Source organism: Telopea speciosissima, chromosome 10 (assembly GCF_018873765.1).
Source record: "Telopea speciosissima isolate NSW1024214 ecotype Mountain lineage chromosome 10, Tspe_v1, whole genome shotgun sequence".
In the NCBI taxonomy this organism is placed as follows: Eukaryota; Viridiplantae; Streptophyta; class Magnoliopsida; order Proteales; family Proteaceae; genus Telopea; species Telopea speciosissima.
This window is the reverse complement of record NC_057925.1, coordinates 37,015,068-37,032,443: the sequence shown is the minus strand read 5'-3', so window position 1 is coordinate 37,032,443 and position 17,376 is coordinate 37,015,068.

The window sequence follows — 17,376 nt, the reverse complement described above, 5'->3', positions numbered from 1 at the left end:
GTCGGCCATTTTCTGTATTATCCTCTTGATACTCTTATTGGCGGCTTCTACTACACCATTAGTTTGAGGTCTACAAGGTGATGATGTATGCCTTTGAATGTTCATCGTATCACATAATTTCTTCATTTCTCCTCTGAAATGTGACCCCTGGTTTGATATGAGCTCGTGAGAGATTCCATATTGGCTGCCATGAGTTTGGCATAAGATTGGGCTTCCACACACTTAGTGAAGTAGTCAATGGCGACCAGGATGTATTCGTGACCATCAAATGACTTAGGGACCACTTGGCCAATGACATCGATAACCCAAGCGGTGAATGGCCAGGGAGAGCTTAGAGTATGTAACTCTGATGGCGGCGTGTGTATGAGGTTGTTGAATATCTGACATTTGTGACACTTCTTCATGTATTGTGCACAGTCGGCTTCCACGGTGTTCCAATAATATCCTAGTCTAAGGATCTTTTTGGCCATCATCCTTGCATTCATGTGAGGCCCACATATGTCTTGGTGGATTTGATCCATAACTAGTTTTGATTGTTCTTCATCAACACATAACAGTTGTACTCTGTCATACGACCTCTTATATAGGATATCCTCCAATAGAATGAATTGTGTACCATATCGCCTCAAGAAATGCTTTTTTTTTGTTGTAGCATCCTTAGGGTATCCTCCTTCTTTGATGAGATCCACTACGCTTGCATACCATGGTGTTCCGTTGACCGCCAAGGCATGGATGTAAATAATGTACGTTGGTTGATGTCGGAGGTTGATTGTAAATGGATGTACTTTTGTTTTGGAATCCATCTCAACCATGGATGCCAATGTGGCCAGTGCATGGTCTTCCGAACCGATTATTATCTCTTGGAAAATAGGAGAAAGTGATCTCCTTGATTTCTTGGATAGTGTTTCAACATGTTCTTGATAGGGAATTAATTTATCATTCTTTGTTTTCTATTTTCTTTGCATTTGGAATATGACCAAGGAAGAATCCCCATAGACTTCTCGCCTCTTGAGTCTTTTTTATGTGGTGGCGTCAAGTCCTATGGCGCAAGCTTCGTATTCAGCCATGTTGTTGGTGTGCTCAAAGTTTAGCTTAAACCCCCATGGCATATGGGTTTCGTCTGAAGTAATTAGTAGTATACCAGCTCCACAACCCTTGTGATTGGCTGCTCCATCGAATAGAAATTGCCAGACCATATCGGATTCTTCTGGTTCCTGTTGTGGAATGTCCTCATCGGGAAATATATCTTCCAACGGTCTGGTTTCAAGGGTTGGATGTGCTGATAAGTAATCAGTGATTGCTCGTCCTTTGATTGACTCTTATGTAACATGTTTGACATCAAATTCTGATAATAAGAGCAACCATTGTGCTAATATTACCGTTAAGGCGGGCTTCTTGAATAGGTATTTGATTGGATCCATCCTCGAGATTAAAAATACTTGGTGGGCTATCATGTAATGCCCCAACCGCCTTGTGGCCCAGATCAGACCCGTGCAGACCTTTTTGAGTGGTGTAGTCCACAAACTTTTTGCTTAGGTAGTATATGGCCTGTTTTGTTTTTCCATCTACCTGATGTCAGGCCAACATTGCTCCCATGGCCGTGTCTGTTACAGATAAATAAAATAATAAGGGTTTGTCAGATATTGGGGGTGCCAATACTGGTGAGTTGGCCAAGTATTCTTTGATTTTGTCGAATGCTGCCTGGCATTGTTCATTCCATTCCTTTGGTTCACTCTTCTTGAGTAACTGGAAGATTGGTTCGCACACCATAGTTAACTGAGAAATGAAATGATTGATGCATTGTATTCTTCCAAGAAATCCACTAATTTCCTTCTCGGTTTTAGGTGGTGGCATATCCAGAATTGCCTTGATCTTGGTGGGGTCGACCTCAATGCCCCTGTGGCTGACTATGAAGCCTAAGAGTTTTCCAGTCATGGTTCCGAACACACACTTCTGGGGGTTTAGCATTAGCTTGTATGTCTTAATTCTTTCCAAGAATTTTCCTTAAGGCTTCAACATGTCCCTCACGTTCTTTTGACTTGACGATTATGTCGTCAACATAGACCTCGACTTCTTTGTGCATCAGGTCATGTAAAATGGTGGTTGCCGCACTTTGATAGGTTGCCCCAGTATTCTTAAGTCCAAACAACATTACTTTGTAATAGTATGTTCCCCATTGAGTTATGAAGGATGTCTTTTGCATGTCTTCGGCTCCCATATTGATTTGGTTGTACCCTGAGAAACTGTCCATGAAAGATAGAAGGGCATGCTTGGTCGTATTGTCTACAAGTATATCAATGTGTGGTAGGGGAAAATCATCTTTTGGACTTGCTTTATTCAGGTCCCTAAAGTCTTCACACATTCAGACTCGTTCGTCCTTCTTGGGTACCGGCACAATGTTGGCCAACCCTTCATGGTATTCAGTCACTTCTAAGAATCCTGCTTCGAGTTATTTGGCGACTTCCTCTTTGATTTTTAAGATCCATTCTGGTCTCATTCGTCTAAGTTTTTGCTTTACTGGTTTCATCCCAGGGTATAAAGGTAGACGATGTGTGACAATATTGGTGTCAATTTCGGGCATGTCATCATATGACCATGCAAATACTTTCATAAATTCTTTTAAAAGTTTAATCAAGAGGTTGGACCTCTTGTTCATTCAAAATTGAGCCGATTTTTATTTCTTTTGGCAGATCTAATGATCTTAAATTGATGGATTTAAAGCTCTCGGGGATGGGTTGAGCTTTTTGTTCCTCATTTTGAATTATTTTTAGGAGATCGGGTAGAGGATCATTGAACATCTCATCCTCATTTATGTAAGCAAGAAGAGGCACAATGTAATGAGAAGAAAGTAATTCATTGAAATCAAACTCAAGGTAACATCGGACTTAGACATGGACTCATAAGAACTAGAGGAAGAATTGGACTTGGACTCAGAACTGGAACTAGAAGAGCTGAAATGTAAACTAGGGGTAGGAATAGAACTGTCGACGTCTTCATAGAAGCGGTACTCCAAAAATTGGGTCCAATTGAGTATTGCTCCTTTAGCTGGGTAGATCATCGCTTGCGGATTTGGATTCTAATATTCAGGGCCATCTAGCGTTGTGATCACTCCTTCGAAAAGGTCTTCAAGTTGGAAAGAAGCCACTTCATCTTGCCAACCTTTGTTAGAGTCCACATGATCTTCTTGAAGGATCTCCAACCAGTCCATTTGATCCGTAAAGAAGATTTCAAGTCCTGGCATTAGTTGTTGAGAAGTTTCATTGTACCATGGTTCATTAAATCCACAATAAGGGAGGGTATCCCCTTCTTTGATGAAATATCCATTGAGAGTTGTAGGGTAAGATATAGTGACATTTACCTCAACTTTTGGGCTGTTCGACTTCTTTACCCCCTTGTACTTTGCAGGGTCTTCTTTGTATAGCTTTTTCAAGTAAGCTTCTCTCCCCTTCTGTTTCTCTTTCTAGGCCCGTTTGAAGAGATCCTCTTTGGTCGGGGTGTAACCTAGACCAAAGTACTCTTTGTTGTGAGAGGGTAAGACGAGCTCCGACATTCCTTGATGTGACTTTCCAAGGCCCATACCCGAATAATACCCCATTTTCTTGAGCATGTTTGGGACTGCTACATTGTGAGTGTTCAATTGGGTAAGGGGAAGCTTCTCCCTTAGGGGTTGTACTGAGTATGTAGCACACACAGTATCGAACTGAAAACCAGCTAGCTGAGAGTTTGGTTCTTTGCTAGCATCTACATTGGCTAGCATGCTTATCGCCTCAGGATCAGCCAAGATGGTGATGACATTATCGATGATTATGAACTTGAGCTTCTGGTGGAGAGAGGATGGCACTGCTCTGGCTGCATGAAGCCATGGCCTTCTAAGGAGCATGTTGAAAGATGAAGGAATGTCAATGACTTGGAACTCTACTTGGAACTTGGTCGGGCCCATGATGATCTCGGTGTTTAGAATCCCAATGACATTCCTTCGGGTGTTTTTGTAGGCTCTCACTCCTTGTGTAGAGGACCGTAACTTTGATGGGTCTTGAGTTGGTACGGAAATGGGATCTCTAATAGCTGGAGATAAGAGATTCATATGAGAAAACATAAGTAAAAGAGCCTTCGCCTCTGCCTCATGATGTAATCCTGGACGCTAGGAATAAAAGAATAAAAAAGGGGATTTCTCGGTTTCCTTACTTGATTTATGAATTTTTTTATGATTTTATCTATTCGACACATTACATTTAACCATAACCATGAACACATTTAATTATTCCAAGCCCATTTGACAAGCAAGGCTTGGTTAAGGTAATGGAATTTTGCATCCCAACCCAAAAAAAGAGTTGACCGAAAAACTGCTTCCCACCGAAGGCGGATAAAGAGAGGACTCCATCCGCTTCAGGCGAATATAACCTTCTTACTTTTGATTGTATAGTTTAATTATCCGTTCTAGCCATATACAAGTTTTGCAAAGGAAAGACATTCTTCAACAAGTGAAATCGAAGCCCTCGGGATACTATTCGGGTCATTCCTATCAATAAACAACTCCCTCGTCAAAAAAAGATAAAACTTGTTATTTAATTTTAATTATTTCCCTGTCTCATCAAGTCTGCCCGGCGAAAGACATCAGTGCTCTAATTTTCTTTTCATGATTCTGTGAGGATCCTATCTTTATGACGCCTAATTCCTATGTGTTGGATAGTTCGTAGTGGGCAGACATTTAAGGCTGAGCCATTATCCACTAAGATTTGAGGGATTCGACTTCCGTTGCAATCAACAGTGACACAAAGCGCCTTTGAATGGTTCGTCCCTTCAGGTGGAAGGTCTTTGCCAAAGAACATGACAGTCTTGACCACATAGAGAGCTCCTACAATGTTGGCTAGTTGGGTTGGTTCAGCTTCGATTGGCACATGTACACTAGCCAATGCTTTTAGGACTGCCTTTCTATGGGTTTGAGAACCGGTTAACAATCTCCAGATTGAGATGTTAGCTTGAGTTTTCTTGAGGTGTTTCAGAACCTCATTTTCTGGTTCAATGGTAGCATGGTTCTGATTTTGGTTCTAGTTCCTTGCCAACTAAACTGGGTTATCGACATTGAGCCGGGCTGGGTTGAAATTCTTCCCACTTCTGGTGTTGGCATTGTTATATTCTTCATCAGATGGGAAACAGAGCTTGGAATCGAACTTGTCTAGAAGGTGGTCGACATCCTGATCAGACCCGTCTGATTCCCGATCACTTAAGCATATTGATTTCGAGTTCATCGGTAGTCGGGGTGAGTTCTTGAAGCTTGTTGTATAGTCCCCATATCATGGCTTCGATTGTTCGGGTTTCCTCATCTAATTCCTTGAGATGATCAAAGATCTCATCTTCATGGCAAGGAAAGGGCAAGCTAGTTTGTCTTCTATATTTCATGTCAAGTTCGCCAGGCACGTGTTGAAGAATATACTCATTGGACCCTTGGACTAGTTCATTGATGGCCTTGATTTGATCTCAGACACTATTCCAAAGGTTAGTGTGCCTATCCCATAGTCTCCAATTTCGTTCATCCATTCTCCGATTCACCTCGTGGAGCTCTTCCATTCGTTCTTTTTGGGCCGTAATAATGTTCCAACCCTCTTGAACTAGCTCTTCATTTTGATCTTGGCGTTCTCTAAGGAATGTTTGCATACCTTGCCAGTGATTGTCCATATCTCTGGTGTGTCCTCGAATGAATTAGGCCAGAGTTTTGAGCTCTCAAGCCATCCCTGGAAGGTCCTTATGTCTTCAACTCGCTCATATTGCCAATATGCTCTTGGACTATGATGTCCAAACAGGTGTGGGCTTCTTGCAACATGGGCCCTAAGAGACAAGTCGGCCTCCTTCATGATGTGATGTTTCCTTTCTAAGATGTTGTATAGATTTTCATCTTGCTCCTAATGACCATGATGAAGTGCTGTGATCGCATGTCTCAATTGTTGGACGGTTGCAGCAAGTCTGTTTCTTTATTGGGTATGATCATGTGATAGATTAACTTCAATCGGGCCAGAGGGTGGACCATGAGGTGGGTCATAGAATTGCTCGTCAGTAGTAACATCAACATAATAGTCTTCTTGACCTTCTTCATTTAGGCACCTCTCAGGTATTGACTCGACAGGAATTTCTTCCTCTTGATTGGAATGTTCTTCATCAAAATCTTGAAAATCCTCATCACTGTCAACCCCTATGTTTATTATAAGGACATCGTCAGGCAGAGCTTTTGCTTAGAACAAGGGCAATCAGAGCTTGGATCAATTCTACAGTCCATTGTAACGGGAGGATCATGCTAGTTTTTAACCGGTGTGATCAAGGCTTGCAAATTAATGAGTTTGCCCTCCTCTTCAAGATTGTTAATGGACTTAGAACTTCCATTATGCTGTGGAAGGGGAATGGTTTGAACATTGAGTTGATTTGATTGAACTGCAAACTTCCCTTCATCAAGCAGATCTTGGACTGCATGCTTCAGTTGGTAGCACTCATCACTTGAATGCCCATTTTGTTAATGGTACTCACAGAAAGGTTGGGTTTGTACCATTTGGGTAATGGGTTCGGCAAGTCAACCGGTTGGATCTTAGTTAAGAGTCTTTTTTGGATCAGCTTCTTAAGGACTAGGCTCAATGGCATGCCTACATCCGTGAATTGTCTTCTTTGACGGTTGACCCCTGCCCTTGGGGCATTATTATCAATCATAAGTGGAGCCTCTATGGTTGGTGCTATCATATTCACCTCAGTGTTCTTGTTTGAAAAGGCCTTTTTACCCACCCCCAGTTCGCTGGTAGTTCAAAGTTATGCCTTGTTTGGGATTCCCTTGGATCAAGTTGGGAGGATTCAAGGCGTCTTCAACTTGTTGACCGGCTTCAAACAAAGCCTCAAAGGTGGTCGAAGGCTGAGCAAACAGATGAGTCTTATAAGATATCTGGAGGTTCTTGATGATCATCTTGACTTGTTCCTTCTCTATGGGCCGGTCCCACATCAGTGCAGCCTTGGAGCTGAACCTCATTAAGTATTGGGTGAACCCCTCGTTAGCCTCTTGCTTGGTAGTTTTCAGATCTTGATGGGTCAACTCCATCTCAGTATTATACGAATATTGGTTCTTAAAGGCTTTCACCATGTCATCCCAAGTGCAGGTTTGAGAAGAGTCTAGGGACATGAGCCATCTCAAGGCGGGCCGAGTCAAAGACATTTGGAATGCTTGGCCCATCTATTGTTCAGAAAAGTTTTGAATTCTCAGCTGGCCAACATATACCCTAAGGTAGGCTCGTGGGTCTCTAGTTCCATCAAATTTCTTAGATTTTTACTTAAAACCCTTGGGTAAACATGCTTTAGGGAAGAAACAAAGTCCCTCAGAATCTATCATTTGATCTTCCACCCCTTTCACATTTTTCATAGCATGTTCTAGTTTCTCGACTTTTTGCTTCAAGAGTCAGGTTTCGACCGAGTCCATAGTAGGTTGTAATCCAGAAGTGATGATCTCATCTTCTAAGGCCAAATTGGGGTTTTATGAGGAACCTCGTGAAGTCAAGTATGACTCTGGTCTAGACTGGTCGGAGCAGGGACACTTGTTGATAGCTTGGTCAATAGGCCAACTAAGTGGTGCATCTAGGTCTTGAGTTCCTCAATATTAGCTCGGATGGCTTTGTCAACCATTTCTGGTTCGAGGGGGTTCAAAACACGAATTAGTCTCCTTCCGACTCTGGTCTAACTAGTTACAGAACCAGTATCTTGCCATCCCGAAGTAATGATTCCTAATAAAAGGTAGGGTTATGATTAGACCAAAAAGGTAGGTTGGGAAAGAACTAGTCCTATGGCAAACCTCGTACTCCTAATATGTCACCCTAAAAGAAGTATGATATGTAAGATGATGCGCAAATAAGTTCACAACAAGCACGCAAATCTCAAACAAGGGTTAGTAAGTGTGGGCGCTAAGTTGATCAAGTTCTAAGTTGGCCAAAATGTCAAAAGCTGCAATATGGTAGAGCAAGCCCAAGACAAGATCAAGGTTGATCAGGCTAATTAAGAACAGGTTCAACCAAGTACCGGTTCGGTTCTCAAACAATATTACAGTTGTTATGTCGTGTCCTAAGCGTTGGGCTCTAAATCCCTACATGATGTATGCTGGTTAAAGGATAATAGGACCGAAAAAGGGTTCCCTTAGCAAAGTTCTCTTATATACCTCTCACCACTCCTATGAGTAAGATGATTAAGAGGTACGGCGATGCAAGCCTCAACCTAGGAATTGGAGCATGTTCACGTGTTAAGTAGGCTCTGGGCGATGCACTGGGCGATGCAGACATTGCCCAGAGAATAAAATGGGGCAATTTTGCTGATCTGCTTTCGGGACCTCCACCCATGGACTGTAAACAGTGCAGGGAGGTGGTAAATGACCAAAATACCCCTCCTCACATCTGTCCATAAGGATGGATACCTTGGGTGCCCAAGTGGGCCTGCAAGGCTTGAAAACCTTATCTGTGTTGGTCTTACAGCATTGCCGAATTGGGATCAGTGTTGTAAGGCTGTTATGACTTTGAGCCATGTTCAGCAGGTGTAAATAACCATTCTGCCCCTAGACCACATTCTCCGAATGATGCACCGGGACTTAGACCTAAGGCCTAGTGTAAGGCCCAGAGAATTCCAAGTGATGTCCAATTGTGTACCGAGTCAACCCAGTGAGCCTAGATCAACCCTAGGACATCCAAAATAGATTGGGATACTAAATGACATATTTTTTATTTATACTTAGGGTTTGATCCTGCGCTCGAGGTATAATGCCAGACTGCAGCCAGAACTGAAACTACAACTGATTTCATAGAACCAAACCCAAGTGAGTGAAATGTTATCATGTATGTACGTGTAACAATATTATTATGCAGGCAATAAATTCTTTAATTATAATGTTGTGTTACTTGATCAATAACAATTTCATAATTATTACACATCGTGTGACTATTGATCAACTCTGTTTGGATATATCATGATGATTGTGATTGATAGACTAGATGTCGTAGTCGGCTTGGAAATGAGGCTTGTGGTAGCCCATAGTATGCGATACGGTTGACACCACCTGACTCATATGATGCCATATAGACATGGGGATAGAGATTCATTACCCGTGCTATGCACCCTTGCCAACAGGGGTTAAGGTATTGGATGCATGTGAGGACTACCATAAAACCTCAGGCATTTACGCCGAGGAGCCTCGGCAATATGCTGGGATGCCTCGAGCTATAAGTTGGGAAGCCTCAAGCTACATGCTTGGGAAGCACCGATAGGTGATTTATGGCTATAAGCCAAACAAAGTTGATCCTCGTGCTACATGCCGGGAAGCACCGAAATGGTGAATTTGATATTAAGTTGGTTACCTCACAGGTTAATCACAAAGGGCTGGTCGGGCTGACTAAGGATTAGTGCGCTGGAGCTGACTGGTCCTCTCTGACAACTCAATAAGTGTATCGCACGAAAGGGTAACTAAGCCCACACCAGGGATACATGTATTGGGGATTGTAGTAGAACTAACCTGCCTTAGCAGTAATGATATGTGGCTAATAAATAATCTGGACTTGCATATCATGTAGGATCATGTGGATTGTGGTTGCATATGCATGCATGATGATATGTTTTACTCACGGGCTCAGTGAGGCTCACATTCTGTTATATATGTTTTCTATTAGATGATTCTACAGGTGGATGCCGATGTGCCATGGAGGCTCATTACGAGGAGGAGAGCCCTTGTGGTTATGATGATATTGGTATGGACCCCAATGGAGGTCGTGCCGATGATGCAAGCGTTCTCAGAGGTTATTGATGAAGACTTGTGAAGGGTGCTGCTCTTGATGCTTTTTGTCTTGGGGACTCCTTTTTGAGTTGTCAGGAGTTTATCCCCGTTCTTGTTTCCTATTTTAGCTTCTTCTTTTCTTTTTGGGGTTGAGTTATCTCGCCCTGTATATATTTACTTTTATTTTCACTTATGTATATATCAGATTTTACTGTTCAATTTGTGGGTTGTATGGGGGAAATGGAATAACTTTACTTATGTATATATATCACAATTATTTCCCATATTGCTACGCTTTCTCTTTTCCTTTATAATTGTAGATTATCTGCAGCACTCTGATCTTACTTGTGGTAATGTTATGGATGTGTCTGTGAATGTATTAACTGCTTATAGATCCATGGGATTTAGTGGATTGTCGTTATGCAATTCGGGTCACCTACCTAATCCTCCCGGGGGTGGTTTGGGGTGTGACATCTGAAGTTTCCTAAACAGCGGAACTACGTTCAACCTGATCCCTTAAAACTTAAGGCTACGTAGGTATCTTGATGAAATAACATCAGAACTGGTTTCAAAAAAAAAAAACAACAAATCATCATTCAAACAAATTCAAAGTTCAAAAGTCCAACCTCAAAAAAAAAAATAAGAAATATAATTCAAAAAGAAAAAATAAGGGTGTTACTCTTGCCAATCAAACATCCTAATAGCTCAAGTCTTCCACTTTCTTCTACAATTTTGTAATCCTGGCCTTCAGAACAATTGGGTCATTCATGTCTTCATCGTCATCTTCCTCTACGTCTCTGGGACGCTTGGAACTTGAAGAGCTTGATGGTTCCTTCCACTCCCATGTCAACCTCCTTCTTACAGTCTTCTCTTTCTTCTTTCCTTGGGTCTTTACCCAATCTTCATACTCTGCAGTAGTCCCACCATCATCAAAAACTCCCACAGTCTTCAGTATTGTCTTGGGTCACCATAAACTGGCTATGTTCCCCCACCAATTCTTTATCCAGCTATTCTGGTGGATAGAAGTTCACCAAGTCCTCCGGTACATCTTGAGTCAATCCGTATTGTCGAAGCAATCGATTGGGTATATAGAAAGAAGTGTGACCCAGCCCCATCAGACGTACATGGTTACACCCAGAAGAATTCAGCACTGAGGCATCAACAGGGAAGCTCTCTTCCTACACTCAATGAACCCATGGTCACCTCTATGTTGGCCCGCAAAGAGGCGAATAATCACCAAGACATCAATACGGTGACCATGCATAAAGTGGGGAAGACGTTCCTTCTACAAACCAAAGAAGGACATGATGTCTTTGGAATAGTCGTCCTTCAGGAGAGGACGTATCATAGTAGCATGATGAGGAGAGAGAAAGTATGCATGAAATTCATCATAAATCAGACAAACCATGGCTGTACCAAAGTGGAACACATGAATCTCTGGGATCCAGTAGCGAGAAACACCTCGAAGTAAGTCCCATGCAAGTGTCATGTTCTTCATACCCATCAGAGGCTGGAGATGCACTTTCCCCAAGGCTTCACGGTCATTCCTCTGCTTAGAATCCATCCATGAACTCAAAGCCTTGTCCAGTGGTTGAGGAAAACAAGCAAATAGAAGAAGAGAGAAAAATCTTACAAGAACACTCCAAGAGCAAGGAGAGAAAGATTAGAGAGTTTCTACACTCCCCCAAGTCCCTTAATATAGCCCCAAAGACGAGCAAGGGCTTAAGAAGGGAAGGGAAATAAAAAAATCTCATAACTGGACATTCCAAAAAGGAAACAAACCAGAATTGGAAAAATTGGGTCGACAGTGAAACTCCCCGATTCGGCAGCGAACCATGCCTCCCTCGACATCGACATGCTGTCGAAGAATCAAGCTCGATGTCAATCCAAAGTGATTCACTGTCGAGCAGTACCTTTTGACTGTCTAAACTGGTTCGACAGTCAGTTAATGGCTGTCGACATTCAAAAATTTTCCTTCGATGTTGACTAGAAGTTCTTTAATGTCGATCGATTGGAGTTCGATGTCAACTGTGTTTTTACAGCTTAAGTTGAGCCTACACATTTCTGGGCAGTCCGCACTACATCAATGGGTCCCTACCAACCCAACACACCATCCTACATCCTAGGGTCAGGATGGACCATCCCATATTTCCTACATGTATATACACCGCATTTTCACCTATCCACATAACTAATTGATCAAAAATCTAAAGTTTGGATTAAAAATCAATTAACCAAAATCATTTCAAAATACTTGCAGGGCTTAAAGGCCCGAAGCTGTTCATCCTTCAAGTCATCCATACACTTTCAAAAAAAAAAAAAGCGGTGACACAACTACTGTCCTCCATCAACATCATCTCTATCATCCATGTTCTATCCGGACCCATCACCTTCCTCATCATCATCCTCATCATCCTCATCATCACTCTTGCTCCTGCACTTTTCCTTCTCATCATCCACCGTCGCGTCCTAGCCATCGACAGGATCGTCAATCTAAATGACCGGAGGGTCAAGCACATAAGCCTCTGTAGCCTGAGCAGCTAAAGCCTCATCCCTTTCCTTCTGGAGCCGATTGGTAGTCACCTCGTACCCCAAAATGTTACCCTCCTGCATTACATGACAAGCATTAGCATCCATATATTTTAAATTGTATATACTAACCATGCAGGTATCAGCACAATAAGAACTGCTACTTACCAATTGAAGGATCCTCTCACTTTGTGAGGCAGCCAATTCTTTAAGCCCAGCGACCATCCCCAATAGGTCATCATACCTATAACTAGGGACCTACACCAGTATCGATGGTTAGCTAGCCACACAAGGAAGGAATTATAAAAGAAGAATCAAGGTACTTACAAAGTCGAAGCCGCAAGGGAAGCCGACAACAGAAGAAGAAGGATGAGGGATAGGCACCTCCATGCCCTAATAGATGAAATACCACCCCGGCACTGGGAAGAAAGCGTCAGGTACTTTATGAGAACATAATGGCACATCAACGATCTAACACCAGTATTGCCAGTAGGGGAAGGTACTACCCCAGGTTTAGAGTCGAATGAGGTGGCCTCACGCATGCCAGTAGCAGCAGCAGTATCAGTGGTCTCCCCAGCCTCATAAGGTTTGAGACCAGTTGGGGCCTAAAATCACCAAGCAGTTAGTCAACAGAAAAATAAGCAATAGAAAGAGTAAGAGCAAAAGGATTTAATACTTACCCGCAGATCCGAAGGAGTGAGCCTGACACACATGAGCTCCTTCGCCCTGTACTTACGGTAACGTCCCTATGAGTTGTGCTCAACAAAGGGTCGTGCATCAATGCCCTCCATGAACCAGTTCATCTCCCTCTTGGAGAGTCTCTCTGGCTCAAGCATGAAGCGAGGAGGCCTCATAGGAATACAAGGCCTCTTGACACCAGGCCATTACCTATAGGCTTGGTCCCTAGATACCAGGCATGCCCAGATGGCCCCACAAAGACCATGTGCCATGGCACGGGCCTCCTAGTAGCCTCCAATCTAGCCTGCACACCCAGTTCGAGAGACTCGATGGCTGCCATACAACCTATTAACACAGGATACATTCAAGTCAGAGTAAAAAATCAAAAGCAAAAGAGAACAAGACAGGGTAGAAATAGAACAAAATCTTTCCTCTTGTGGGGAGAGTTAGTCCACCAATTCCCTCACCACCGTCATCGGTACTTTCCTCTCCTTGGGGTGGGTGTTATCAGATAACCACATCCCCGCCTTAGGAAAAAAGGAGTTGTCTCGGGATACCAACCTGGGAGCTTGCACTCCCAAATGGTCATAGCACCAGCATTGCAATCAAGTAGACAGATATCAGTACAAACAATAGCTACAAATCAAAGTACAAGAAAGGAACAATAGATTACCTCTGGTACGAACCAAGTGTTGCCGACACACTGGGTGCACCGCAAGGCCAAGGGATCTAGTGTCCTCAGTATGTGGGCATATCCCGCTCCAACCCAGTTGAACCTCTTTACCTTCGACAGATCCTTGAGGTACCACACCATGGAGATGTGGATCCTCATACCGTTGGTGCTAAACAAGGTGTTCCCCAAGAGATAAAGGATGAAACATGTTGCTTACTGATCCAACTCTTCACGGCTGGACGAATCAGTCATCATCCTCTTATCCCACTAGCGATGAAACCATTGCACTACCACATTGGACTCAGAGGAAAAGGATCCCAAAAGCCTCATCAGCTCCTGGGATATCGATTCTTAATTGTCAGTTTATTCAACTCGCGGTAGTCGATACACAGCTGCATGCTTCCATCTTTCTTCTTTACGAATAGCATATGTGCTCCCCAGGGTGATACACTGGGTCGTATAAATCCCTTCTTCAATAGATCTTGGAGTTGAACCTGTAACTCGTTCAGCTCTATTGGCCCCATCTGGTACGATGCCTTGGATATCGATGCTACACTAGGAATCAGATCAATCGCGAACTCTATATCGCGGTCCGGCGGTAGTTGAGTCAGATCTTCTAGAAATACATTAGGAAAGTCTTTGACAACATGGAGTTCCTCCAAGGGTTTTATCTTCGCCTCCGTGTCTATCACAGTGGCCAAAAAGCCTTGGCATCCATCATCAAGCAACTTCTGCACCTGAAGTGCGGATAATGTTATCCTTCTGGACTTCCTTCTTGGTTCACTTTGATAGGTGAAGTCTGACCCATCTTCTAGTTTAAACTTTATCTTTTTCTTTGCACACATGACGTTTGCACCATAGGTAGACAGCCAATCCATGCCTAGTATCACGTCAAAATCATTTATCTCCATCTTTATTAATCGTGCGGTTAGATTCTTCCCACAAATTTCAATATGACAAGGGTCATAGACCTCCTTCAAACTCACAACACTTCCTGTTGATGTGCTGACTACTAATTCATGCCCAATATCTCTTGGTTGATCTTTCATTCCACTCACAAAGGTTGAGGAGACGAAAGAGTGGGTTGCACCCAAGTCGAATAACACTCGTGCGGGTATGGTTGAGATATTCAAGGTACCTAGGGTTTTATAGGTAATTTAGGTTACATAATGTAAACCAATTATTCTCTATAGTTAAGTAGTGTTCAGCAACATACCTGTTAATACGTCAGGGTTCGCCTCAGCTTCTTCATTTGTCAAAGCATACACCTTTCCTTGCATCCGATTGTCACGTGACTGAAAAGGCCTAGCGTAGGGCTGATTAAATGAATTGTTGCCATATCCACGCGATTTGCAATCGCTAGCCATATATCCTTCCTTGTTACATAGATAGCACTTAAAGGGCAGAGCTCCAGGTGTTGAGGCCTTGCTCGCTTGACTTGCTACTGGTCGGGCTGGCGAAGCCGTTGTCGTCGCTTGACTCGTAGTAGGTTGAGCAGGTCGAGTGAATGTGGGGTAGAAAGAATTTTGACCTACACTCGGCCTATGATACAGAGTTGGAGTAGGGCTTGAACTCGTTCCTCGATAAACTTTGTTTGGCCAACCATAGGTCTAGAAATTATTTGGCCTTTTGTTCATCCCAGGCGACGTTAGAGTCTTTTCTTTCTCTTTTTCTTTGAATCTATCCTCCATTGTCTTCGCCTTATCAACCATTTGAGCATAATCCCAAATATCCACAATTGACAAAACTGATCCAATCTCAGTTTTGAGTTCTTTCTCAAATTTATTGGCCTTACTAACTTCCCCTTTCAGGTGCTCTGGGGCAAAATGGAATAGATCTTCAAATCGCTGTTGATAGTCTAGCACCGATTTATTTCCTTGCACTAGTGCGTTGAACTCAACTTCTTTTCTATCCCTAAAACTCTCGGGAAAGTAGTTCTTGAAGAAAACTTCCTTAAATTGTTCCCACGTGGGATTTGGGTGAGCAGCTTCCAAATTAGGCCTAGTTGCCTTCCACCATGCTTCGGCTTCATTCTGTAACTGATAACCCGCACAAATAATCTTTTGTGCGCCCATGCACTCAAGTACTTCAAATGCTTTTTCCAGGGCACTAATCCATCTTTCCGGCTGCATTGCCTCAGAGGTTATTTTGGAAAATGTAGGTGGTTGGAGTTTCTTGAATCTCTCCATAACCTTGGCGGTGGAATTTTTCGCTAAGTGCTGAGGCATAGGTGGTGGAAACAGTACGGGTCGAATAGGTGGTGGTGGTGCAACAAGTACATGCATCATAGTAGCAAACTGCGTAGACATCTGGCCAAAAAACTCTTGTTGTTGTTGCATGGTCAACATCATAGTGGTCAAGAACGCAGTCACGTCGCCGGTTGCCTCATTTGGCTGAGGTGCTGCTGCAGTAGCTTGTGCAGCTGCTGGTGCTCCTGATGAAGCAGCCGATGCCTCAGAGTTTTGAGCCTCAGTTCCGTTGGGCAGCTCAACCTCTGGTACAATTCTAGGTTGTTTACCCTTACGACCTCCATGAGAACTTCTAGTATTGACCATTGTTGCTTCTCTGAAAAGAGGAGCGTGTTCAATATTCCAATTCCATCTGTGTGGATCAACAGTTGTTTCCTAACTAAGCAGGTATAAATCCAGTCCACACTTTCAATGAGCATCATGAGTCATACCAGTAAGGTGGATTGTTAGATTCATTATCTTGGTTTGTTAGGTGTTGGGTTCTATTGAATACCTTGTGTTTCTCTTTCTTATGCATTTTATGTGTCAATATGCTATACATGGCACTAATGAAAAATTTTAGACTTTTAAATAAAGACTTTTAATTAATTACCTGATCTAGCAGGCAAACATCTCCAGCTTCTTCCCAGTCTCGAAACTCTAGTGCCAGTAGAAATTCTATGTCAACTATTACCTCTCCAGCTAGACTCAGAAAATGCTCTCAGCCCTCGGGTCCACTAATGGCTGCGATAGCCAAGTAAAAGTCCAGTTGATTCTCGGCCCGGGGTAACACTAACCGTATTCGTCTCAGTCTCTCTCGTAAATGTCTAAGATAGATCATGATGTTGGGGTCTCTAGCCTCAGGTAAGGTAATATCTGTCACAATAAATGGTTCTAGGCATGAGGGCTTACTTAATTAAAAGAATTAAGTACATGACTACTAAAACTTAAATAATCAAAGATCAATGAAACAACTCTTGGGTTGGCTCGAGGTACCTTAGCGTCTAAGTGTTCGATTGACTAGGAGCCCTATTAGGTCCTATTCTCAACTATCCTAGGCCTAGGTTTGGATGAGATCTACACTTCCACACGTACTACATACGCATTACAACATACCTATGTAACTATGTCCGGTTTGCACAGCAACTGTCTAGTCAGTTCATACATTACAATAGGCAAGCATAAAGCATATTAGTAATACATACCATAAGCTGTAATTATACATACAATTATACTCACAAATATGAAATCCACTAATTATTTAGTTTAACCTAACCATATAGATTTTACCTAATCCCAATGTGTTGCATTTGTAAAATTTTCACTCTCTTGAATTCATGAGATCTAAGTTCTTAGGTCATGAATTATTTATTATTATATTTTATTAATATAATATTCTTATTATTTAATAATAATAATAATTTTTTTTTTGGTCCTTGTTTTTATGTCCTATACGATTATTATGCCCAAAACTAGGGTCCTCGTGTAAATAC